General features: G+C 42.7%; 1 protein-coding gene and 1 long non-coding RNA gene across 2 annotated transcripts in view; one reads left to right on the top strand and one right to left on the bottom strand.

Moving 5' to 3' along the window:
• LRMDA (leucine rich melanocyte differentiation associated) overlaps positions 1-23,427 on the bottom strand; it is a 1,032,219-nt gene that overhangs the window by 483,530 nt on the left and 525,262 nt on the right. The gene's annotated exons all lie outside the window — the stretch shown is intronic.
• On the top strand, positions 3,607-9,275 carry LOC122492892. Its single transcript, XR_006299783.1, has 3 exons — positions 3,607-3,828; positions 4,881-4,966; positions 6,080-9,275. It is a non-coding gene; the product is annotated as an uncharacterized LOC122492892 (long non-coding RNA).

Below are 23,427 nucleotides of genomic sequence, written 5' to 3'. Positions count from 1 at the left end.
AAATACCAACCCCCACTCCTACCCCAGGCTCAAAACCCCATCATTTATAAAAACTAGTCATTTCAGTTTCTGTTCCCTATTCTGGAAATGGCAAAAGTGAGGCCCCGAACTTAGAAGACTAAGCTTGGGTTTAGTAAGCTTTTTACCAGAAGAGGGTAAAAAACTCAAGCTTAGTACTCCCACTTTGGGGGCCTTTCAACCTCAAAATGTGAACCCTGAGGAGCCTTCTCAGTCCACCCTTCGTCCTCTCATACAACCTAAGGGGTTCCCACAAGCCTAAGACTTTCCAAAAATGTAGAAACAAACTCCTCTTATAGAAGCCCAATCTTGCCTTCGTGCCAGAGACTACTTGTCTCCTACCTTTGCCATGCTCCTGGGCTCTGTCTCCCTGCCCTCTGCCTCCGTCTCAATCTCACACACATAGCTGAGAGTTCTTCAAAAATGAGCTGCTATATTCATTTAAAGATGCCCCCAGGTGAGGTGGGGCAAATATAAAGAGAAGAACTACCTCCTGGGAACTAGGCCCTTGACAAACACTATTGCAAATACAATACCTCTGCAAATGGATCGTTATTCCCATTTTACAGAAACAGAAACTGAGGCTCAGACAATATAACCAACTTACATCCTAAGTCACACTCCTAAAAAGTGATGGGATGGGATTTGAAGCCCAGAGCCATAGATCCTGAGGGCCACACTTTCCAACCGTAGTACATGCTATAAACTGAATGTTGGTGTATTCCCAAAATTTCTATGTTGAAGCCCCAACCCCCATGATGATGGTATTTGAAGATGGGGCCTTCGGGAGGTAATTATGGTCAGATAAGTTCCTGAGGGTGGGGCCTTCATGATGGGATTAGAAAGACCAGCGTTCCGAGGACAAAATAAGAAGGTGCCTATCTCCCTATCAGGAAGAGAGCTCTCAACAGAAAGTGAAGCCAGCACCTGGATCTTAGACTTGCAGCCTCCAGAAATGTGAGAAAACAAACCTCTGTTGTTTAAGCCACCCCAGTCAGTGGTATTTTGTTGTAAAAGCCTGGGCTGACACTGCAGCAGGGGAAAACAGGAGTTCTCCTTGCGACCGCAGTGTCACCTCTATAATACCCAGGCCCTTCCCTGGGTGGGGTCGGAAGAGGGTTGCAAGCCTACAAACAAGACTGGCCCAACTGGAGTCCCCTGAGGAGCAAATGCTGAAGTCCAGGATTTGGTTTTAGGTCGGTGTGTCCAAGGAGGTCTGTCCTTGGTGTCTTTCCTCCATGACTGAGTGACAGGCATAGTGTTAAGTGCCTTCTTTTAAATGTTTGAATGGTCAACAAAATGTTCAAGATCTGGAAAAAAAAAATGGCTCCAAAATGTGAAATAAAAATTATAAAACTAAGATTAATAAAATTTCAAATAAACTTCAACAGAAAGAAATCCTATGTTCACTGGTAGGTCAAGCACTAATCAAGTCAAGCTCTCCAGTTAAATATAAATATAACAAAGTTTTCATGAGAAAATTAATTTATTCTTAAGCCTCCAAACTGTAAAAATGACTTAGAATCCTTCCAAAAATTTCACAGTGAAACCTCATCAATTATATTTAATGTGAGATGGGGAAGGGGTCATTTTAATACATTTGATATGTTGTATGATGAGGTCTCCAAAATTAAAAGTGCTCAGGATGTTCAAAGGTCTTAAAATGTTTCTACTTTCTGGCGAGAAGTCAAGGCTGCCAAAATGTGTGTGACCGCTAACATCTTCATTTTTATGTGTTTACTGGGTTTCGCTAGGGCAACCCAGCATGACTGAGCCAGGTTCCAAGACAAGGGAAACCATGGCCCACAGAGGGGGACTGGAAGCCAGGGGAGGAACAACCAGATAATGGGAAAGAATTTCATACCTTTAGGCTCCTGTAAAAGGCAGGATCTCCAGGGAAGCAGCCTGCTGTGCTTGGAAAGCACCAGATCAGGAGTCAAGAGAGCAGAGTTCTATTCCCAACTTCATAACTGACAAGTTGTAGGACTTGGAATGCAGCCCCAGTTCCTAGAACCATGCCTGGCACACACCAGACATTCAATGAAATATGCTGAGAGAGCTTAATAAGTCAGTGTTCTCTAATGGCACACTTGAAGACCCTGGGCTGGAGAGGGGCAGGGAGACAAGCAGACTTTGGACACCAAGCATCCTTCCCAATCTCACTGCTGGCCACAACCACTGTCATCATCTTTACCTAACTCAGACTTCCCAAAAGTTCTCAATACTGGGAGGGGTCTAAGAAGGCAGGGTCAGCCATACACTGTGGAGTCACATGATACAGATCTGAAGTGGCACCTCTTCCCCAACATGCTAGGCCACCTTTACACAAATGCAAAGCGCTCCTTCAAGAGCTCCACACCTGCCACTCCCAGCCCACCATTGCCTCCCTACTCTAGGTTTACCTCCAGGATTTTTTTTTTTTTAACCACACTTCCTGAACAGGGCTCTTCCAAAATCTCTAAACAAAAGAAAAACCACCTGGATTTAAAGCCTCTTCAGAATGATGCTTGGCCACCTTTCTCCCTCCCCCTTCATCCAGAATGAGTCTGGAGGGAACCGAGGCAGGCATACTGAGTCACAGTCACCCCTCCATGCACAGATACACACCCCAACCCAACAACCTCCACACAAGGAAGGCTGACAGCCTCCCACAAGACACACATCAGCAGAAGCCATCTTCGTTTGCAAGAATTCACATATTCCCTAATTATTTCAAGAGGACTTTCAGACCGAGGTAATCGTTTCGCCTTTATTACTTGCCACACATATAATGTCAGGGCCCTAGCATTCATGAGCACCCCCCTCCCCATATCTGCCCCCACCTCTACCACCAAAAACCCAAATAATTTCAAAAACATTTTTATCCTAAAATGTTCCCCTCAATTTAAAAAAAAAAATTATCTTCAAGCGAAGAGATTTCTTTTCCATTTCAATCCCACAACAAGGAGAATGTCAGCCCAGCTTTTTTTTGACAGACAAATTATTGAATCAAAGAGAAAATGCCATTAAGCTCACAGGTTAGCAAGTGTCAGGAATGGTTTAAAGAGATATCCCCATTTATCTTCCAAACATGCACGAAATGTCACTAATGTGTGTTTATCATGTATAATCAGACAAAGAAAATATCGAAATAAAGTACTCCCGCATACAATAGAAATCTCCTTCCATCCTTCAAGATATCAGTGCTATTCAAATAGAATAATAATGATGAAGCCTCTCTCTTGAAAATGGAAATCAAGTGAAATGTAGATAGAAATGATTTTTTTTTTTGGTAGTTGATGTACATTTCTAAAGTGCATTAACAGGAAATCCAGAACTTTTTAGGTCAATTATATTGTCAGTATTGTCAATGCCACTGAAATGAATACTGAGGCAGTGCCTGTTCTTGCTGGAATGAAGTTACAGAAGAACCCCCAAGACTGGGGACTTATAGAGAAACTAGACACACACTGGAAGCCTGACACTGTTCAAGCATGCATATATGTGTATCTATACTTTTTCATTCAAATCAATCCCAGCTCCAGGCATTTTGGCTTACTATAAATCTCAATAGGAAGAAAAAGATCTACAAATAACCAAAAATCCGGCTTGATTTTCTTCCCCCCTCTCCCTCCATTATGACAAAGCATATTTATGTAAGCCAGATGCTATGACAACAATAAAACCCAGCCCTCAAGTGAATGCTCTGGACAGCAACAGTTCTATGACTCCATCTGGACTTGCAAGACCCAGGAGCATGAGCTGTCCACTGGAGAAAAAGATAGTTCTTGCATCAGAATGGACAGTCCCCTTCAAGTCTGAAAAGAGCTGGTATTTCAACCTGGAAACATTTTTTACCCTTACTACTTTCTCTCCCAATGGTCCCATCAGCTTTGTGACATATTTCCCCACTTTCTGGGTCACAAGTTTCCCAGGAGCAGAAGCCACATCTGTTTTAGTCCATCACTGACACTGACCTTCAAATAGCTGATGCTCAAAAAGTCACTTCTTTTTTGAAAAGAAGCTTTTCCTCTCTGGTCTCTCTCAACCTCACACTTCCCTGGCTCTGGGATATTTCATAGCCCTATGGGGGAGTGGCCAAGGTCTGAGACATCCATGTGTTTGGGAGGCAGTAACTTACCACCTCAAGAAAGTTTCTGCTCTCCCAAATTCATGACATTAAACTCCTGTGTCAGGTACAATGTAAGGAAAGGGGATGAATGCAAGAGTAAAGGGTCCTAAAACAGTGGAGTACAGTGTTAAGACAGCAAGTTCTCGAATCAGCCCGCCTCCTGTCCATCCAGCTGTGCAGTCTTGGACCTCAAGCTGTGTGGCTAGATCCTACCCCTAAGAATGGGGATACTAATAACCCTTACCTCACAAAGGTAGAGTGTTAAATAAGTCAATACGTGTACAGCCCTGACAACAGTGTTTGGTGCATAATAGGTTCTCAAAAGCATTACATATTATTTTTAATGCCTATTTGTTTCATTTTATTATACAAATAAAAGAGAATGAGACTTAAGGACTGGTACAACTCCTCAGGAATATAGGAGTGCAGGAATAGGACCCAAACGCAGGTATGCAGAGGCCCAGTAATCCGGCCACTCCATCAGCTACTTATTAGATGCTAGCTATATACAAAAACAACGGGAAGCACGTCAAAGTAGACAAGGGACAAAAAGGAGGGAAAGTGAGGAGACTGTGAGGGACAGGTTTGAACAAAAGTGATACGCTGAAATAGGAAACCAAAAGGACCCACTGTGGCTGCAGAGTGAGGTTTATCATGCATCAGGAACATCGCTATGAAATTCACCAAATAAAATGTTTCTTCCACAGGCCCACAACCATGTCCTCATCATAGTTATCTGTTTCTTTTTTAGGTTTAAGTCCCAGCTGCTCTTTGTGGACCAGGACTGAACATATCTTTGTACCCTCCACCTCCAACACGAGGCCTGGAACTTGACAGGTATTCCCCCCAAAATGTGTACAATAAAAGGGAGCCAAGCAGGCAGACTGCGTGGCCACCATTCTGAGGTTGTGCTGGGTGGGAGAGGGAGCCTCAGCAAGGGAGAGCCCAGGAAGCCCTAAGACACACTGACATGAAATAGGATAAAGATTTATTTAATCTCCAGTTCACAGGCTACAGAGTGGCATGTGGACCACAAACCACACCTAACAAAAGTTTGTGAAGAGAGCCCATCATCACACCACAGAAAACAAGGCTCACCCTTGCAGGGGGTGGTATTCTCACCTCCAGGTGGTGAGAGAGGCCAGCAAGGCAGATGCCACCATGGAGGCACCAGATTCCTCCACTGATTTGCTATGCATTCCCAGGCAAATCAGTGAAATTCTCTGCTCTTAAGTTGGCCCACCTATAAAATGAGGATAAAATATCTGTCTTGAAATTTGACCTTTTGTATAATAACCCTCAAAAGGTGGATAGAAATTTCCCAGCTATTATATTTTTAACAGTTTATCTTAAGGACATAATCAGAGGTATGTTTAAAATAATAATAATAAAAAAAAAAGATGTATCTCCTGGGGCATTCTTCATGGTGCTGAGTATAATAGGGAACAACAGAAAATAACCTAGTTACTCAACAACATTATGATACATACATCCTTTATAACAGAACAGGTTAAGACATTAAACATTGGGCTTCCAAGGACTATACTTATAACATGGATATATGCTTATAAGAAAAATATAATCCACAGATATAGGTGTATACACACAAAAGGAACGTATATGGGGTTGGATATATACTAGAATGGATTAAGTGTCTATTTCTGGCAACTGTGGAACTACAGGCAATTTAATTTCTTTCTTATGATTTTCAGTATTGTCCAACATTTCTACAATGAATATGCACTATTTTCATAATCTGAAAAAACATTCTTAAAAACATAATTTTAGAAACCCTGACCATGTCTACCTCACAGTACTATTCTGAGATCAGTTATAGTAACAGATGCAGAAGCACTTTGAAATGTATAGAATGATATGTAATTCAAGTGACTGTGATAAGCCAGTAACTAAACATTTGTGGTTAACCCCGTCCAAATGTCCTCCTCCCAGGCCAAGGCTATTGTGAGCATGGAACTGTGTGACACTCCACCATCTTATCCAAGTGGACTATGCAAGATTTCCATCTCCCCATTTCCACGTGGCAAATGTAGAGCAAATAAGATTTGAAGCCTCCAATAGACTGAAAAATGTCAACCCAGATTTCTCCCCACCAAAACCAACCAACCAACCAACCAGAGAAATTCCACATGTTAGAAACTCCCCATGAGCTTGGATCCAAAGATTTGGTGATATCCAGCTGGCAGTCTATGCCAGATTTGTCAAAGTGAGTCCCAAGGCTCCTAAAGAAGCATTAATCTTCTGTCAGGAGTACCAACTCCAATAGGGCCTCAACAAGCAAATTATGTTCCGGAGATTTTAGGGCCCAATGGTGGTAAAATGTTTATCACTCTAATGGCTTTGAAGTGTAAACAGACTTCATATCAACACAGTGATTCTTCTTATACACACATTCGGCTTTTAAATTGTGCTTAAGTTGGCAGGCTTAAAAGTAGGTTAGTGAGTTTCAAGAGTTAGGGTTTTCCCAGGAAAAGCACATTTATTGAGCCAGTTGGTCAGTCACTGATCTAAAACAATTGTTTTACCTTAGAAATTTTAGACCCTGAGATGTCTTAAGGGTGTCTGAGATCCAGAAATTCTCCCTTGAACACAATCCAAGAAGGGCCAATAAATAAACCTGATTCATGGCAAGAGGCATTACATTCAGAAAAAGACCCACACATCACAATAATCCACTCGATTACTGGAGGCAGGAATGTAGATCAGGGATGTAAACTGGCAGTGGATTAAAAGGAAAAAAAAAACCACAATAATGTCTAATATTGAGATAGCACAGCTCTCAATAATTCAAAGCACATGCGCTTCTATTGTGTTACCTTAACCTAGCCAGAAGCCTGTAAAGGCAGGTATAAGGAGGGCTAGTAACCGCATTTTAAAAAGGAAAAAAGTTTAAAGAGGTAAATTATTGACTTGGCCAAGGTTATTTAGGCAATCGATGAAAGCCAGATTCATAACCCAGTCTCCCACTAAGGAAGTCAACTTGCCTGTGACAGTGACTAGTGGTAACCAAGCCAGTAAGGAAGATTCAAAACCAGCAGCTAAATCAAAGATGCTAACTGGGTGTTCAAGAATCCTCCTTGTGACTCAAGGATCAAGGAAAGACCAAGAAAACAAGTCTCTCCCACGAGTTAAGTTCAGAACCCAAAGCTCCTTCTTTCCTCAGAAAAAAAGCTACAAGCATTTCACCTGCCTTCTGAAAGGAGGCAAGAGAGAGTCCAAGTGCTACATCCTCTTACCTATACCTTCTTACTTCACCCCATGTCAGATGCTGGGGAACCACCACAAACCAGGGAGCTGCCCTGTGAAGCTTAGCATCTCTCTCCCTCTCTTATCCCCAACTATAGAGAGAATAGCAGTAAGTCGAACAACACTCCACTTCTCCAAAAAAGTTTATACACATGCGTGAGCATTCCATACAACGTATGTAATAAACTGGAAGAGCACCCAAGTAAATAAAGAACAGATCAAAAGGGAGGTATGAGGCAGCCACATTCAACTCTGCACTTGAAAATTTAAATGAATACTCCTTGAGAGCAAACTACAAAATGCTAACCTTGAAGTGCTGAGTGGCAGGAAGAATTATGGGTTATTGTACTGTCAAAATGCCAGACAGCTGTATGTTGAGTTGCTGCGTTATTTAGACAATCAGAAACTTGGAAGCTAATGTGACATATTTTTTTTCGGTGTGAAAGCTCTTGACATACATCACGATAATTTCTAAAGGGACAAAATGTTATATAAAAAACATGGTGCCTTCAGGAGATGGCCTCATAGGTAGAACAGCCCCAGGCAGACCAGGAATTATGTCAACAATGTGGACTTCCCAAGGGAGAGGACCATTTCCTTCCAGTCTTAGTCCATGGGGGGGTGGTCCCAAGCAACATGGAGCACACTCATTACAACTTCCTACTCTCTCATCACGGAAGAAATGCTCCTGGATTCACCTGCCTGGCTGTAGGCTGGGCTGGGCCAGGTGAAGCCCACTAATTGCAGGATCATCTCTCAGCTGGATGAGCAATATGGAGATCACATTTAGAGGATGCTACCAGAGATCATGGTGCTGTGCAAACCAGGGGGAGAAATGGGGCTATAATTCTACCTCTGCTCTTGCAAGTTAGTTTACCTTCCACATGTATTCTTAATTGGTTCATGGACAAGTACAAATAGAATGAGTGGTAGCCATTTTAAGGAAATTCCTAGCTTTGACTCTCAGGTTGCCCTAAAGTAAGAGTGGGAGGCAGGTCATGGTTGACTGTACCTGAAATTCTACCTTCAGTACTTTCACTACAACTAAAATACAAACATTAACACATTGAACTTCCAAGAGTCACCCCTAACTTAGGGCATATGGAAGTTCTGAGAATTGGTTTTGCCGGGTGGGGGGAGGAGGAGTATAGGATTTAAGATCCAGATGAGGGACAGGGGCCTATGGGACAGGCAGAAAGATAAGCCAGAGAAAATTCCAGATAGAAAGTACCATACTCTGTGGATTTGCCCTCTTCTCTGCATTTCTTCTTGATCAAAAGGAAAACCATCCCATCCAGGAGAAGAGAAAGTGGCTGGAGACTGGTGGGTCAAGGGGAGTGTTCCTCTCCTAACAAGCATTTCCAGTCAGCAGGCACAGACTCTATCCTGAGGCCACCTCTACCACATGTACCAATAGCACGACCCTTAGCAAATTATTTAACCACAGTTTCCTTAAATGCAAAGTGGGAACAACAAGAATAACATCCTCAAACTGATGTTGAAAGATTTCATGGGCTAATTAGAGCAGTGCCAGCCAGGTGATGATGGTTCTACTCAAATATTATCACAGCATCCTCCTCTTATCATCACAGCTAACAGTTTATACCAAATCCCCACTGCCAGCTGCAGGAGTAGAATCCCCCCGGGATACTTTTCCCAGGACAGCAAAGCAACTTTGAATCACAAGAGTTTCCTGTGCTCCCTGCTATGTGATCCTAGACAGGATCCTACACCCAACACTCACCCACCCCAGAAAAGGCCAGCATACTGTGCCATGCAGAGAAGGAAGTCCATTGTCTAAGTGGAAATCACCTGGATTTAGATGGTGCCACACCCCCACAAGCTCCACTAAGCGTTGTAAGTAAAGACACTCTCTTCTTTTTTTTCTACCTTGTTTTTATTTTTATTTGACAGTTAACCTAAATGTTAAGATAATACCCTGTAACCTGGGTACTTAAAAACTGATATGCAGCCAGAGGATAAGACTGGTAAATGAATGAATTCGAAGCTGATTCCAAAAGCTGTGCTATTTGGCTATAGCTACTCCGGAAAAATTAGGAATACAAGGACTGGGGCCAATGTCTTCGCACACAACAGTGGTTCAATACTTTCCACCCACCATTCCCTGGGTCATTATGAGGATCTCAGGGTATGAGATGGTCTACTGACACCTCCAGGTATGAGATGGACTACTCAAGCTCCCCACACACTTAAGGAAGACAGTCAAAGTCCGCTAGAGGAAAGATTGTTCCTTTCTCCAGTATCAGGGATCATTTTCTGCTGAAGTCAGGAAACACCTATATCCTTTAAGCAAATTATCATGGCAGGTGTGCTCACCAGAAATTTCATTTTTATGAATCAGTATGGGAATAGTTCTTGCCTACAATATGCATAAATGAAGAACCGGGGGCATGATCTATCCAATTCCATCCAACTCTTGCTTGAGTCATAGCAATAAACATAGGGATAGACAGGGAAGTTCTGCATTGGATGGAAAGGATATTTTCCCCTACTCACTAAAAGTTGCCTGTCAGGGATACCTGAGTGCCTCAGTCAGTTAAGCGCCTGATTTTGGCTCAGGTCATGATTTCACAGTTCGTGAGTTCAAGCCCTGCGCCAGGCTCTGTGCTGACAGCTCGGAGCCTGGAGCCTGCTTCGGATTCTGTGTCTCCCTCTCTCTCTCTGCTCCTCCCCCACTCATGCTCTGTCTCTCTCTCAAAAATAATAAACATTAAAACTTTTTTAAGTTTCCTGTCAGAAGCACTGACCACTGACTTTCCTAATCTTCCTTTGCTACTTTAAATATAAGTCTTTATATGTGATAGAGACCACATCAATGTTACCCCGAAGGATGGCACCATTGACAAGCCTACACAAGATGGATTCATATGCTCAGGAATCAAAAACACATGCTTCAAAGTCTGAAAGGCTTTGGCAAATGATAGCTTATGACTCTAGAGAGTTTCTTAACCTATCTGTACGCCATTTTCCCCATATGCATAATGCAGAGACTGTCACCCAGTGATAAGATTGTTATAATTAAATGACATAATATACACCAAATGCATGGCCCCTGCAGGGCCTGGGACACAGAAAGAGCTAAATAAATGAGTCGTCATCATCATCATCATCAATCCAAATAGTGTCTGAGTCTCTTCATGCCACCACATATAGTAAGGAAGACATAAAATGCTTAATTCACCTGAATCCATACTCTCATAAGTCAGGGACAGCTGACTATTGTTCTCTGTGAGGTCTGCGGGGACAGTGAGACTACACGGAGTAACAGGACAGTGAGGTGTGACATAAGAGGCACTTAAACTGGAAGCCAGGCATCCAAATCTGGTCCTGCCTCACCCCTAACTCACTGTGTCAGCCTGGCCAGTTCACACAATCATCCTAGGCTTTGGTTTCCTTATTTAAAAGACAAAAGCAAAAACCAAGAGAATGTGAACTTCATCACCATTTCCACTCATCACCCGGGGTAGGCATCACTAATCAGTCATGGAACTGATGAACACAGTGGTAACTCACAATTTTTCTCAAAATAGTACTCCTGGAAATCACTACCATAGGGTTTCTACATGCAATAAACTTATTTGTCATCCCTAACTTAAATGATCCCTGAGATTCTAACCCTTTAGAAGATGCTTGGAGATTTAACCAAATCCTTTAGCTCATACCAGGAAGTGGTCAGGGAGAAGCTTCAGTTGGAATGAAAAAAGCTAAGAGACCCCATTAAGAGACTCTTTGGGCAGAAAAGCCTTGGCAGGTAAAAGGTACCCATTCATCGACAGTGCTTTGAGACCCTAATATTTTTCTATTTTCGTGTTAAACTCATTATGTATATCCACCTTATGTTCTCTTCCTCCTGCTCCCCAACAGCAATTATACATATGCCCAAAAATGTACATATCTATGTATATATGTACATACACATACATATACAAAATGTACATATCTATGTGTATACATACATATACATGCACATAGTTTTCCAACCCTACTCTTCTACTTTTACCCTCAACAGTTTCCCTCTTTAGGCCTCATGTACACAGATCTGCTTACTACTTTTGGCAATTTTAAGCCTATGCTATTTATCCTCATGACAATTTTGTGAAATATCAGCTTCATTTTGCAGACAAGGAACCTGAGTTTCAGAAAAGTTCAGTGATGGCCATCAAAGAACCGTGCTACCTTAGGGAAGACTTGGAATCCAAACCAGGTCTCCTGGATCCCACACCTAAACTCTATGTATGCAGCCACTCACAAGTTGCCATGGCCCACAGTAACTTTCACAAGGCCCCCATTCCTGCTGTCTCCATACACCCTACCCACACCTACAATCTCCCAGCCCTAATTTTTCCCACATCTCTCACCAGGTCCTGGCAGCCTCTGGCATTTCCCAAGCACACAGTTCACCAAACTGGACCATTTCTTCTTTATTATCTACACAAATATTCTTAATTATTTCTCCTCCAACCTAAAGTACTTATTTCTTATTTATGGGTGTAAATATAAAGCCAGCAGGGCTCATATTTCATGGGGAGCCATTCCAACAGCATCTAGAGCCTTCCAAATTTACGGAGCATGAGAGCTGATTCTCTGCCCGTTTCATTATAAAGGGGTTTACCATAAATATTAGAATTTGAATTCCACCCAAGTAATGCATTAATAGATACTAAACCATTAATAATTTCTGCACTTTTTCATAAATGGGCAAAGTCCAATAAATAAACTATATCTTCTCCACAGCACAGCAGGGTTAACAAGTACCAAGGAGATTTCAAAGACAAACTACTGGTAGGGGCTGCCAGGAGGTAAGATTCATAATGAAACTACAAATTCTGGAGACCCATTTTTTACTGTCTACCATGGCAAGTATCTAAAATTAAATGCTAAGCAGAAATCCGTCCTGGAATCTGACACACAGCAGTTAAGGTAAACAATCTCTGAAATTAAAAACAGATTCTGGATAATAAATAAGTCTGCGTGTGGATCTCTCTGATAACAGATACCTCTCCCTGATAAATCAAAGGCGCCAGCCCTACTGAGCCTTTCTAAATTAGGCCAGATGATTCACCTAAAATATTTCATCTTGTGTCACCTGTCTTAATGAACGGCAGTAACAGATAGCTTCTTACCAGTTACTGCATGGGGGCCAAAGGCCTCCAGGCTAATTATACTGAAGGCCTGGGGAAGGTGGCCCATCTGGGAGGAGGTGGTGGACAAGGAGGATTTCACCATGATACTCATTTACTTGGTCCCATGACCCATGTCTACTAGCTTCACTTGCAACTGCCCTAGAATTGTAGAAGATGATCAGAATCAGAGATGCCAGGTATCAAAGATAAATAGCCCATGAGGGGGAAGTGGTGAATCCAAGCTTTGCCATTCCTAGATGTGTGAACTTGGACAAAAATCCAGAAATCTTTGGGGCCTCACTTTCCTCACGTGTAAAGTTGGGATAATAACACCTGCATAGCCTACCTCCTGGGGCTATGTTGGGGTCCAACCAGAAAGTGCAAACAGAACTACTTTGCAACCCTCAAGCACTACTCTGCTATTACTCTAAGTGATACCATTCAGTCAGTCATTTCTTTGCCAAAATTCATTGAGTACCCCTTACGTGTCAGGCATTAGGGATAATTTAGTGGCTAGAACAGACAAGACCCATACCTCATGGAAGGGGGGATGACCTGGGTACAACTTCCCTGAAAAGGTGGAGGGCACAGCATGTTAGAGGATGGTAAGGCTGTACAGGGAAATAAAGCAGGGAGACTGCCAGGGCCAGCCTGGGCAGGGAGCAGGGTTTCTATTTTCAACCAGGAAGACCTCACCAGGGACACAACTTTCAAGACTAAAGGAAGAAAGAGAGCAAGCCTCACAGATACTAAAGATAGAAAGAGTAGGAACATCCAGGGAAAAATACTCCAAGGAGGATCTGAGGAGCCACAAAGACAGGATGGAGTCCTTGGAGAAGAGGAAGCCGGGAGCAGGAAGGAGGCCTGAGGGCACAGAATGGGCTTGGTGGGGAGAACTTCAGCCTTTGGAAGGTTTCTAGTAGAGGAGCAATGTTTTCACCAGAGCACTCTGTGGCTGCTGTGCTGGGAATCATAAATATACATTATACTACTATTATTAACAGTATTGTTGCAAGATTCTGTTCTGATCCAATGTGAATCTGGGTTGGAGAAGGAGAGAAAATGGGATGGGGGCCAAGCAGAGTGTTGTTTTTCTTTCTTAAATGCTCAGAACAACTCAGTACAGAAAGGACTGGGTGAGTGTTGGTGGGATGGCACAGAAAGGCAAGAGTAGGGGACAAGTAAGCTGCAAGTGTAATGGAGATTGGGGAGCGGCCTCCTATATCCGGGGCCTGCTTCTGTCTCCTGTGTGGTTGTGGAGAGCTGTAAGAGGGAAGAGCAGTGCGTGGAAAAGAAAACCCACCGCTCTCAAGTCCTATGCTTTTGCTGCATTCAGTGAAGCAACGTGAAGCCCTATTCGTTTTAAGCCTGGGGCCTGTCTCTTTACTGAAAATGAAAACAAAATTCTCTTTTAAAAGAGAGGAGCTTGGTTGAAGGCCACGGACCGTATTTTATCAGCGTTTGGTGTCAGCAGAAGTGGGAAACACAACATAATAAGAGGAGCCATCTCGCCTCCTGCTTCAGAGCAGAAAATGAGGCAGGGGTCATTCCATTAGTGATCACAGCTGCTTCTAAATGAAACACGTATAACCTGAATCCAATTAATGAAAGGATCCGGCAATCCTCACCAATGCTAATGCTGAATGAATCTTTAAACCTTGCTCATTCACCAGCTCCGTGTTTCACCATAGTTCAAAATCTCAAGAGCACAAGCTAATTCCTGAATGAAGGAAATTATGACTCAGCATTTCTTTTCAAATGTCTGGCAACTTGGCCTTTCCTGTGGGGCTGGGGTGTGTACTTCTCCCTTCCTGTACTTCTGGTACTTCTGCAAAGCGTGGACAAGTCTGCAAACAACATGGCCCAAACTGATTTTCTTCCCAGGTGCCTAGAGAGAGCAGGGATTGTCACTGATGTGCACACACAGAGCCACCTGGAAAGGCTTTTAAGTGGAGCCAGTGACAGGGTGGGGTGAAGGTGTTCCATTTTTTTTTTTTAAATATTTATTCATTTTTGAGAGAGAGAGAGCCTGAGCAAGGGAGGGGAAGAAAGCGGGGGCAGGGGGCATGGAACAGAGGACCCAAAGGGGGCTCTGTGCTGACAGCAGAGAGCCCAATGCAGGGCTTAAACTCACGAACCATGAGAACATGACCTGAGCCAAAGTTGGATGTTCAAGTGACTGAGCCACCCAGGTGCCCCAAGTATACCAGTAATGGTACTCACTAAACTAAACCAGGACTCAATCCCGGTCACCCATAACACCTTCATGACTTTTGCTATGTGTACATGCCACTGCTATTTGTATTCACTTCTTTTTGTTTTAAATCTTCAAATTGGTGGAGTTGCGGCAAGATGGCGGCTTAGGAGGACGCTGGGCTCACCGCACGTCCTGCTGATCACTTAGATTCCATCTACACCTGCCTAAATAACCCAGAAAACCGCCAGAGGATTAGCAGAACAGAGTCGCCGGAGCCAAACGCAGACGAGAGGCCCACGGAAGAGGGTAGGAAGGGCGGCGAGGCGGTGCGCGCTCCACGGACTGGCGGGAGGGAGCCCGGGTGGAGGGGCGGCTCGCCGGCCAAGCAGAGCCCCCGAGTCGGGCTTGCAAAAGCGGAGGGGCCTGACGGACTGTGTTCCGACAGCAAGCGCGACTTAGCGTCTGGGAGGTCAGAAATTAACAGCTCTGCTCGGAAAGCGAGAAGGCTGGAGGACAAAGGGAGGGAGAGCTGCTGAGCCCCCTGACAACAGAGCTCAGTTTGGTGGGGAACAAAGGTGCTCGCCAGCGCCATTTCCCCTGCCCATCCCCCAGCCGAAATCCCAAAGGGAACCGGTTCCTGCCAGGGAACTTGCTCGCTCCGCGCAAACACCCAACTCTGCGCTTCTGCGGAGCCAAACCTCCTGCAGCGGATCTGACTCCCTCCCGCTGCCACAGGGCCCCTCCTGAAGTGGATCACCTAAGGAGAAGCGATCTAAGCCTGCCCCTCCTGCCCCCGAGCACCTTGCCTACCCACCCCAGCTAATACGCCAGATCCCCAGCATCACAAGCCTGGCAGGGTGCAAGTAGCCCAGACGAGCCACACCACCCTACAGTGAATCCCGCCCCTAGGAGAGGGGAAGAGAAGGCACACACCAGTCTGACTGTGGCCCCAGCGGTGGGCTGGGGGCAGACATCAGGTCTGACTGCGGCCCCGCCCACCAACTCCAGGTATACACCACAGCACAGGGGAAGTGCCCTGCAGGTCCTCACCACGCCAGGGACTATCCAAAATGACCAAGCGGAAGAACTCCCCTCAGAAGAATCTCCAGGAAATAACAACAGCTAATGAGCTGATCAAAAAGGATTTAAATAATATAACAGAAAGTGAATTTAGAATAATAGTCATAAAATTAATCGCTGGGCTTGAAAACAGTATACAGGACAGCAGAGAATCTCTTGCTACAGAGATCAAGGGACTAAGGAACAGTCACGAGGAGCTGAAAAACGCTTTAAACGAAATGCATAACAAAATGGAAACCACCACAGCTCAGCTTGAAGAGGCAGAGGAGAGAATAGGTGAACTAGAAGATAAAGTTATGGAAAAAGAGGAAGCTGAGAAAAAGAGAGATAAAAAAATCCAGGAGTATGAGGGGAAAATTAGAGAATTAAGTGATACACTAAAAAGAAATAATATACGCATAATTGGTATCCCAGAGGAGGAAGAGAGAGGGAAAGGTGCTGAAGGGGTATTTGAAGAAATCATAGCTGAGAACTTCCCTGAACTGGGGAAGGAAAAAGGCATGGAAATCCAAGAGGCACAGAGAACTCCCTTCAGACGTAACTTGAATCGATCTTCTGCACGACATATCATAGTGAAACTGGCAAAATACAAGGATAAAGAGAAAATTCTGAAAGCAGCAAGGGGTAAACGTGCCCTCACATATAAAGGGAGACCTATAAGACTCGTGACTGATCTCTCTTTTGAAACTTGGCAGGCCAGAAAGAATTGGCACGAGATTTTCAGGGTGCTAGACAGAAAAAATATGCAGCCAAGAATCCTTTATCCAGCAAGCCTGTCATTTAGAATAGAAGGAGAGATAAAGGTCTTCCCAAACAAACAAAAACTGAAGGAATTTGTCACCACTAAACCAGCCCTACAAGAGATCCTAAGGGGGACCCTGTGAGACAAAGTCCCAGAGACATCACTATAAGCATAAAACATACAGACATCACAATGACTCTAAACCCGTATCTTTCTATAATAACACTGAATGTAAATGGATTAAATGCGCCAACCAAAAGACACAGGGTATCAGAATGGATAAAAAAACAAGACCCATCGATTTGCTGTCTACAAGAGACTCATTTTAGACCTGAGGACACCTTTAGATTGAGAGTGAGGGGATGGAGAACTATTTATCATGCGACTGGAAGCCAAAAGAAAGCTGGAGTAGCCATACTTATATCAGACAAACTAGACTTTAAATTAAAGGCTGTAACAAGAGATGAAGAAGGACATTATATAATAGTTACAGGGTCTATCCATCAGGAAGAGCTAACAATTATAAATGTCTATGCACCGAATACCGGAGCCCCCAAATATATAAAACAATTACTCATAAACATAAGCAACCTTATTGATAAGAATGTGGTCATTGCAGGGGACTTTAATACACCACTTACAGAAATGGATAGATCATCTAGACACACGGTCAATAAAGAAACAAGGGCCCTGAATGAGACATTGGATCAGATGGACTTGACAGATATATTTAGAACTCTGCATCCCAAAGCAACAGAATATACTTTCTTCTCAAGTGCACATGGAACATTCTCCAAGATAGATCATATACTGGGTCACAAAACAGCCCTTCATAAATTTACAAGAATTGAAATTATACCATGCTTACTTTCAGACCACAATGCTATGAAGCTTGAAATCAACCACAGAAAAAAGTCTGGAAAACCTCCAAAAGCATGGAGGTTAAAGAACACCCTACTAACGAATGAGTGGGTCAACCAGGCAATTAGAGAAGAAATTAAAAAATATATGGAAACAAACGAAAATGAAAATACAACAATCCAAACGCTTTGGGACGCAGCAAAGGCAGTCCTGAGAGGAAAATACATTGCAATCCAGGCCTATCTCAAGAAACAAGAAAAATCCCAAATACAAAATCTAACAGCACACCTAAAGGAACTAGAAGCAGAACAGCAAAGGCAGCCTAAGCCCAGCAGAAGAAGAGAAATAATAAAGATCAGAGCAGAAATAAACAATATAGAAACTAAAAAAACTGTAGAGCAGATCAACGAAACCAAGAGTTGGTTTTTTGAAAAAATAAACAAAATTGACAAACCTCTAGCCAGGCTTCTCAAAAAGAAAAGGGAGATGACCCAAATAGATAAAATCATGAATGAAAATGGAATGATTACAACCAATCCCTCAGAGATACAAACAATTATCAGGGAATACTATGAAAAATTATATGCCAACAAATTGGACAACCTGGAAGAAATGGACAAATTCCTGAACACCCACACTCTTCCAAAACTCAATCAGGAGGAAATAGAAAGCTTGAACAGACCCATAACCAGCGAAGAAATTGAATCGGTTATCAAAAATCTCCCAACAAATAAGAGTCCAGGACCAGATGGCTTCCCAGGGGAGTTCTACCAGACGTTTAAAGCAGAGATAATACCTATCCTTCTCAAGCTATTCCAAGAAATAGAAAGGGAAGGAAAACTTCCAGACTCATTCTATGAAGCCAGTATTACTTTGATTCCTAAACCAGACAGAGACCCAGTAAAAAAAGAGAATTACAGGCCAATATCCCTGATGAATATGGATGCAAAAATTCTCAATAAGATACTAGCAAATCGAATTCAACGGCATATAAAAAGAATTATTCACCATGATCAAGTGGGATTCATTCCTGGGATGCAGGGCTGGTTCAACATTCGCAAATCAATCAACGTGATACATCACATTAACAAAAAAAGAGAGAGGAACCATATGATCCTGTCAATCGATGCAGAAAAGGCCTTCGACAAAATCCAGCACCCTTTCTTAATAAAAACCCTTGAGAAAGTCAGGATAGAAGGAACATACTTAAAGATCATAAAAGCCATTTATGAAAAGCCCACAGCTAACATCATCCTCAACGGGGAAAAACTGAAAGCTTTTTCCCTGAGATCAGGAACATGACAAGGATGCCCACTCTCACCGCTGCTGTTTAACATAGTGCTGGAAGTTCTAGCATCAGCAATCAGACAACAAAAGGAAATCAAAGGCATCAAAATTGGCAAAGATGAAGTCAAGCTTTCACTTTTTGCAGATGACATGATATTATACATGGAAAATCCAATAGACTCCACCAAAAGTCTGCTAGAACTGATACAGGAATTCAGCAAAGTTGCAGGATACAAAATCAATGTACAGAAATCAGTTGCATTCTTATACACTAACAATGAAGCAACAGAAAGACAAATAAAGAAACTGATCCCATTCACAATTGCACCAAGAAGCATAAAATACCTAGGAATAAATCTAACCAAAGATGTAAAGGATCTGTATGCTGAAAACTATAGAAAGCTTCTGAAGGAAATTGAAGAAGATTTAAAGAAATGGAAAGACATTCCCTGCTCATGGATTGGAAAAATAAATATTGTCAAAATGTCAATACTACCCAAAGCTATCTACACATTCAATGCAATCCCAATCAAAATTGCACCAGCATTCTTCTCGAAACTAGAACAAGCAATCCTAAAATTCATATGGAACCACAAAAGGCCCCGAATAGCCAAAGGAATTTTGAAGAAGAAGACCAAAGCAGGAGGCATCACAATCCCAGACTTTAGCCTCTACTACAAAGCTGTCATCATCAAGACAGCATGGTATTGGCACCAAAACAGACACATAGACCAATGGAATAGAATAGAAACCCCAGAACTAGACCCACAAACGTATGGCCAACTCATCTTTGACAAAGCAGGAAAGAACATCCAATGGAAAAAAGACAGCCTCTTTAACAAATGGTGCTGGGAGAACTGGACAGCAACATGCAGAAGGTTGAAACTAGACCACTTTCTCACACCATTCACAAAAATAAACTCAAAATGGATAAAGGACCTAAATGTGAGACAGGAAACCATCAAAACCTTAGAGGAGAAAGCAGGAAAAGACCTCTCTGACCTCAGCCGTAGCAATCTCTTACTCGACACATCCCCAAAGGCAAGGGAATTAAAAGCAAAAGTGAATTACTGGGACCTTATGAAGATAAAAAGCTTCTGCACAGCAAAGGAAACAACCAACAAAACTAAAAGGCAACCAACGGAATGGGAAAAGATATTCACAAATGACATATCGGACAAAGGGCTAGTATCCAAAATCTATAAAGAGCTCACCAAACTCCACACCCGAAAAACAAATAACCCAGTGAAGAAATGGGCAGAAAACATGAATAGACACTTCTCTAAAGAAGACATCCAGATGGCCAACAGGCACATGAAAAGATGTTCAGCGTCGCTCCTTATCAGGGAAATACAAATCAAAACCACACTCAGGTATCACCTCACGCCAGTCAGAGTGGCCAAAATGAACAAATCAGGAGATTATAGATGCTGGAGAGGATGTGGAGAAACGGGAACCCTCTTGCACTGTTGGTGGGAATGCAAATTGGTGCAGCCGCTCTGGAAAGCAGTGTGGAGGTTCCTCAGAAAATTAAAAATAGACCTACCCTATGACCCAGCAATAGCACTGCTAGGAATTTATCCAAGGGATACAGGAGTACTGATGCATAGGGCCACTTGTACCCCAATGTTCATAGCAGCACTCTCAACAATAGCCAAATTATGGAAAGAGCCTAAATGTCCATCCACTGATGAATGGATAAAGAAATTGTGGTTTATATACACAATGGAATATTACGTGGCAATGAGAAAAAATGAAATATGGCCTTTTGTAGCAACGTGGATGGAACTGGAGAGTGTGATGCTAAGTGAAATAAGCCATACAGAGAAAGACAGATACCATATGGTTTCACTCTTATGTGGATCCTGAGAAACTGAACAGGAACCCATGGGGGAGGGGAAGGAAAAAAAAAAAAAAAAGAGGTTAGAATGGGAGAGAGCCAAAGCATAAGAGACTGTTAAAAACTGAGAACAAACTGAGGGTTGATGGGGGGTGGGAGGGAGGAGAGGGTGGGTGATGGGTATTGAGGAGGGCACCTTTTGGGATGAGCACTGGGTGTTGTATGGAAACCAATTTGTCAATAAATTTCAGAAAAAAAAAAAATAAATAAATAAATCTTCAAATTGGTGGTTCTCACAGCCTGGGGCCAATCACACTCCCCAAAGGATATCTGACAATGTATGGAGACATTTTTGACTGTCACAACTTGGAAGGAGGCAGTGCTACTGGCTTCTGGTGGACAGAGGCCAAGGCTGCTTGAAATACCTTACAATACAGAGAATGCACCCCACCCCCAAACAAAAGAATTATCTGGCTCAAAATATCCATTAGTGCCATTACTCTAAGTGACTAATTCTCCCTTACATTTATTTTAAGAGGGAATTCTATATAAGCATCATAAAGGAAAAACCAGGATCACATATCATAAGTAGTGTTCAGAGTCAAAAGAAGAAAGTAATCAGAGAAATATGCAAAACAAAAACAATATTAAATTTTAGTTAGCAGCCTGCTGAAGGCCTTGAGCCTGAATGCTGCTTTAAAAAAAAAAAAAAGACATTCTCTTTATTATGATCAAAAGGACAGAAAGAGAATTGAAAAGGGAGTAGCTTTTCCCTGTGTGATTAATGATGTATCTGTGCACATCCCCAAATCATCTTGGGTACCACAAGCAGAAGGTGATATTGGCAAAGCTAATCTCAGTCCATCTTCTCAGGGCCGAAACACGGGTATTATTGAAGCTGTATACCGATGAGGAAGCCCAAAGAGGCAAAAGCAGTGAGAAGCCAGCATTATTTGCATTATAAATCTCTCAGAAAGCTGATTATGGTGAGATGTTTGGCTTAGAGGTGGAGAAACACCACTCAAAGATTCATAGTGGAGGGAAGTCCCTTCCAACATCTGAGACAAGACTGAGTGATGAAAGCCTTTCCAGATGGCTCTGTGTGTACAAATCAAAGAAACTATGGCCGACTGTTTAGGCAATGTTTTATGAACCATACTCAAAACTATGCTAGTGCCTTGAGAAAAGAATTCTATGGTCACATAAGCTAGCTATAATACCTAGTTGAACAAAGTCTGAAGGTTTTCCTATTGTCAAACTTCTCAGAGCCCTTAATGTGATAATGAGCACGGCAGATAAGAATCCCCCTCCCCCAGGGGAAAGGGGAGCAAGAATTCTAAAGCTCATCAAGCACATACTTTTATGTATTTTTTCTTGTGGAACACTGAGCCACCTGTCCCCCCTGGTATTCCAGGGAGCACAGTTTGAGTAACTTAGTCGTAGTGGAAGAAAATATTTCCTTTTCGTCAAATGTTATGAGAGTTTCAAGAGACTGAAGTTGTAAAATCATCCATACTTCATAAAGAAAGAAAAAACCACACTGATTTTTAAAACACTGGTGTCTGCTAAATAATAGGTGCTCATAATACATTCACTCCAACTTATGAGTCTCTCTTCTCCGAACTCTCAGACCTGTGGAATGATTGGTTCTAGAAATGATTAATGTGTCCAAACAATCACATTCCTTAATTCCACATCTTAGTGGGTGGGGAGGATACTCTTAATTGCAAGTGCTCTCTAGAAAACAACTTGCTCAACTCCTATCTGATGCAAGAGGCCTTCTGCCAACATATAGCCTTTGGACACTTAGGCAATGGACAGGTTTGGTTTTCCTTGGCTTCCACCTTCACTCTTCATTATGTCATTAACTCTTTTCAGATCCCCCTTCCAGCTTGGTCACATCTTGCTTTGGAAGGTCTTTGCCTGCCCAGGGTGCATTCACCTTTCTTCTGATAAGAGCCAGGGAATTCCGCACTGCTCAATCCCTGAGCTCTGTGGAATTAACTCCACCCCAGGCTCCAGAAAGACACATAAACTGGCCTGGCCAGTCACATCCCACACTGCTGACTATGGTTCAGGATGGGTATGTGCCCATTCAGGGATGGTAAGAACCGATTTGGTTTTTTTGAAGAGTCTGGTAAGAGGGAATCTCTCTTTTTTCCATTGAGATTGCTGGGAAGATAATGCGGAAGCCCTACGGGGTTAGCAGCCAACTTGCCTCCTTGAAGGGAAAGCCAGAGAGCCACCAAGAGGAAAGTAGCACTGGGAGGTGGGGAAAGAGATCAACTGTGACTGGTATGATTTGGGCTGTGGATCCAGCTGTGCTGAAAGTCATATTTACCCTTGGCCTTTTCAGATGTGTGGACTAATAAATTTCTGTTGATGATAATTTAAACTGAGATTCTGGTATGCCTGGCTGGCTTGACTGGTGGAGCATATGACTCTTGATCTCGGGGTTGTGAGTTCAAACCTCACGTTGCGTGTAGAGATTACTTAAATAAACAAACAAAAAAATAAAATAACTGAGATTCTGATTAGTAAAACATGTAATATGCTGGATGCCATGGATGACTGGTATTTTTAACAGTTCTGTTTCTCTCCATCTTAAAAACAACTCCTTCCTTTTCCTACTCACTTCCTTTCCCATTTTCCATTTTTCCTCAGATTTTCCCCTCAATCAGAAACAAAATAAATATAAGAAATTTCTGCTAACCGTCCAACATGGTATTTGTTCTTCAAAGACCACTGCCAAACCTCTCCCCATCTCAGAGGACAAGGAGTTCAGCCACAGGTAACTGCTTCCACACACGACATATTCAGGTTTTTCTTACAAATAACTAGAAAACAATCTTCACTCTCACTATTATATCAGGGTTCTCAGGC

This window comes from Prionailurus bengalensis, chromosome D2 (assembly GCF_016509475.1).
Source record: "Prionailurus bengalensis isolate Pbe53 chromosome D2, Fcat_Pben_1.1_paternal_pri, whole genome shotgun sequence".
In the NCBI taxonomy this organism is placed as follows: domain Eukaryota; kingdom Metazoa; phylum Chordata; class Mammalia; order Carnivora; family Felidae; genus Prionailurus; species Prionailurus bengalensis.
This window is presented reverse-complemented; position numbering and strand designations above follow the sequence as displayed.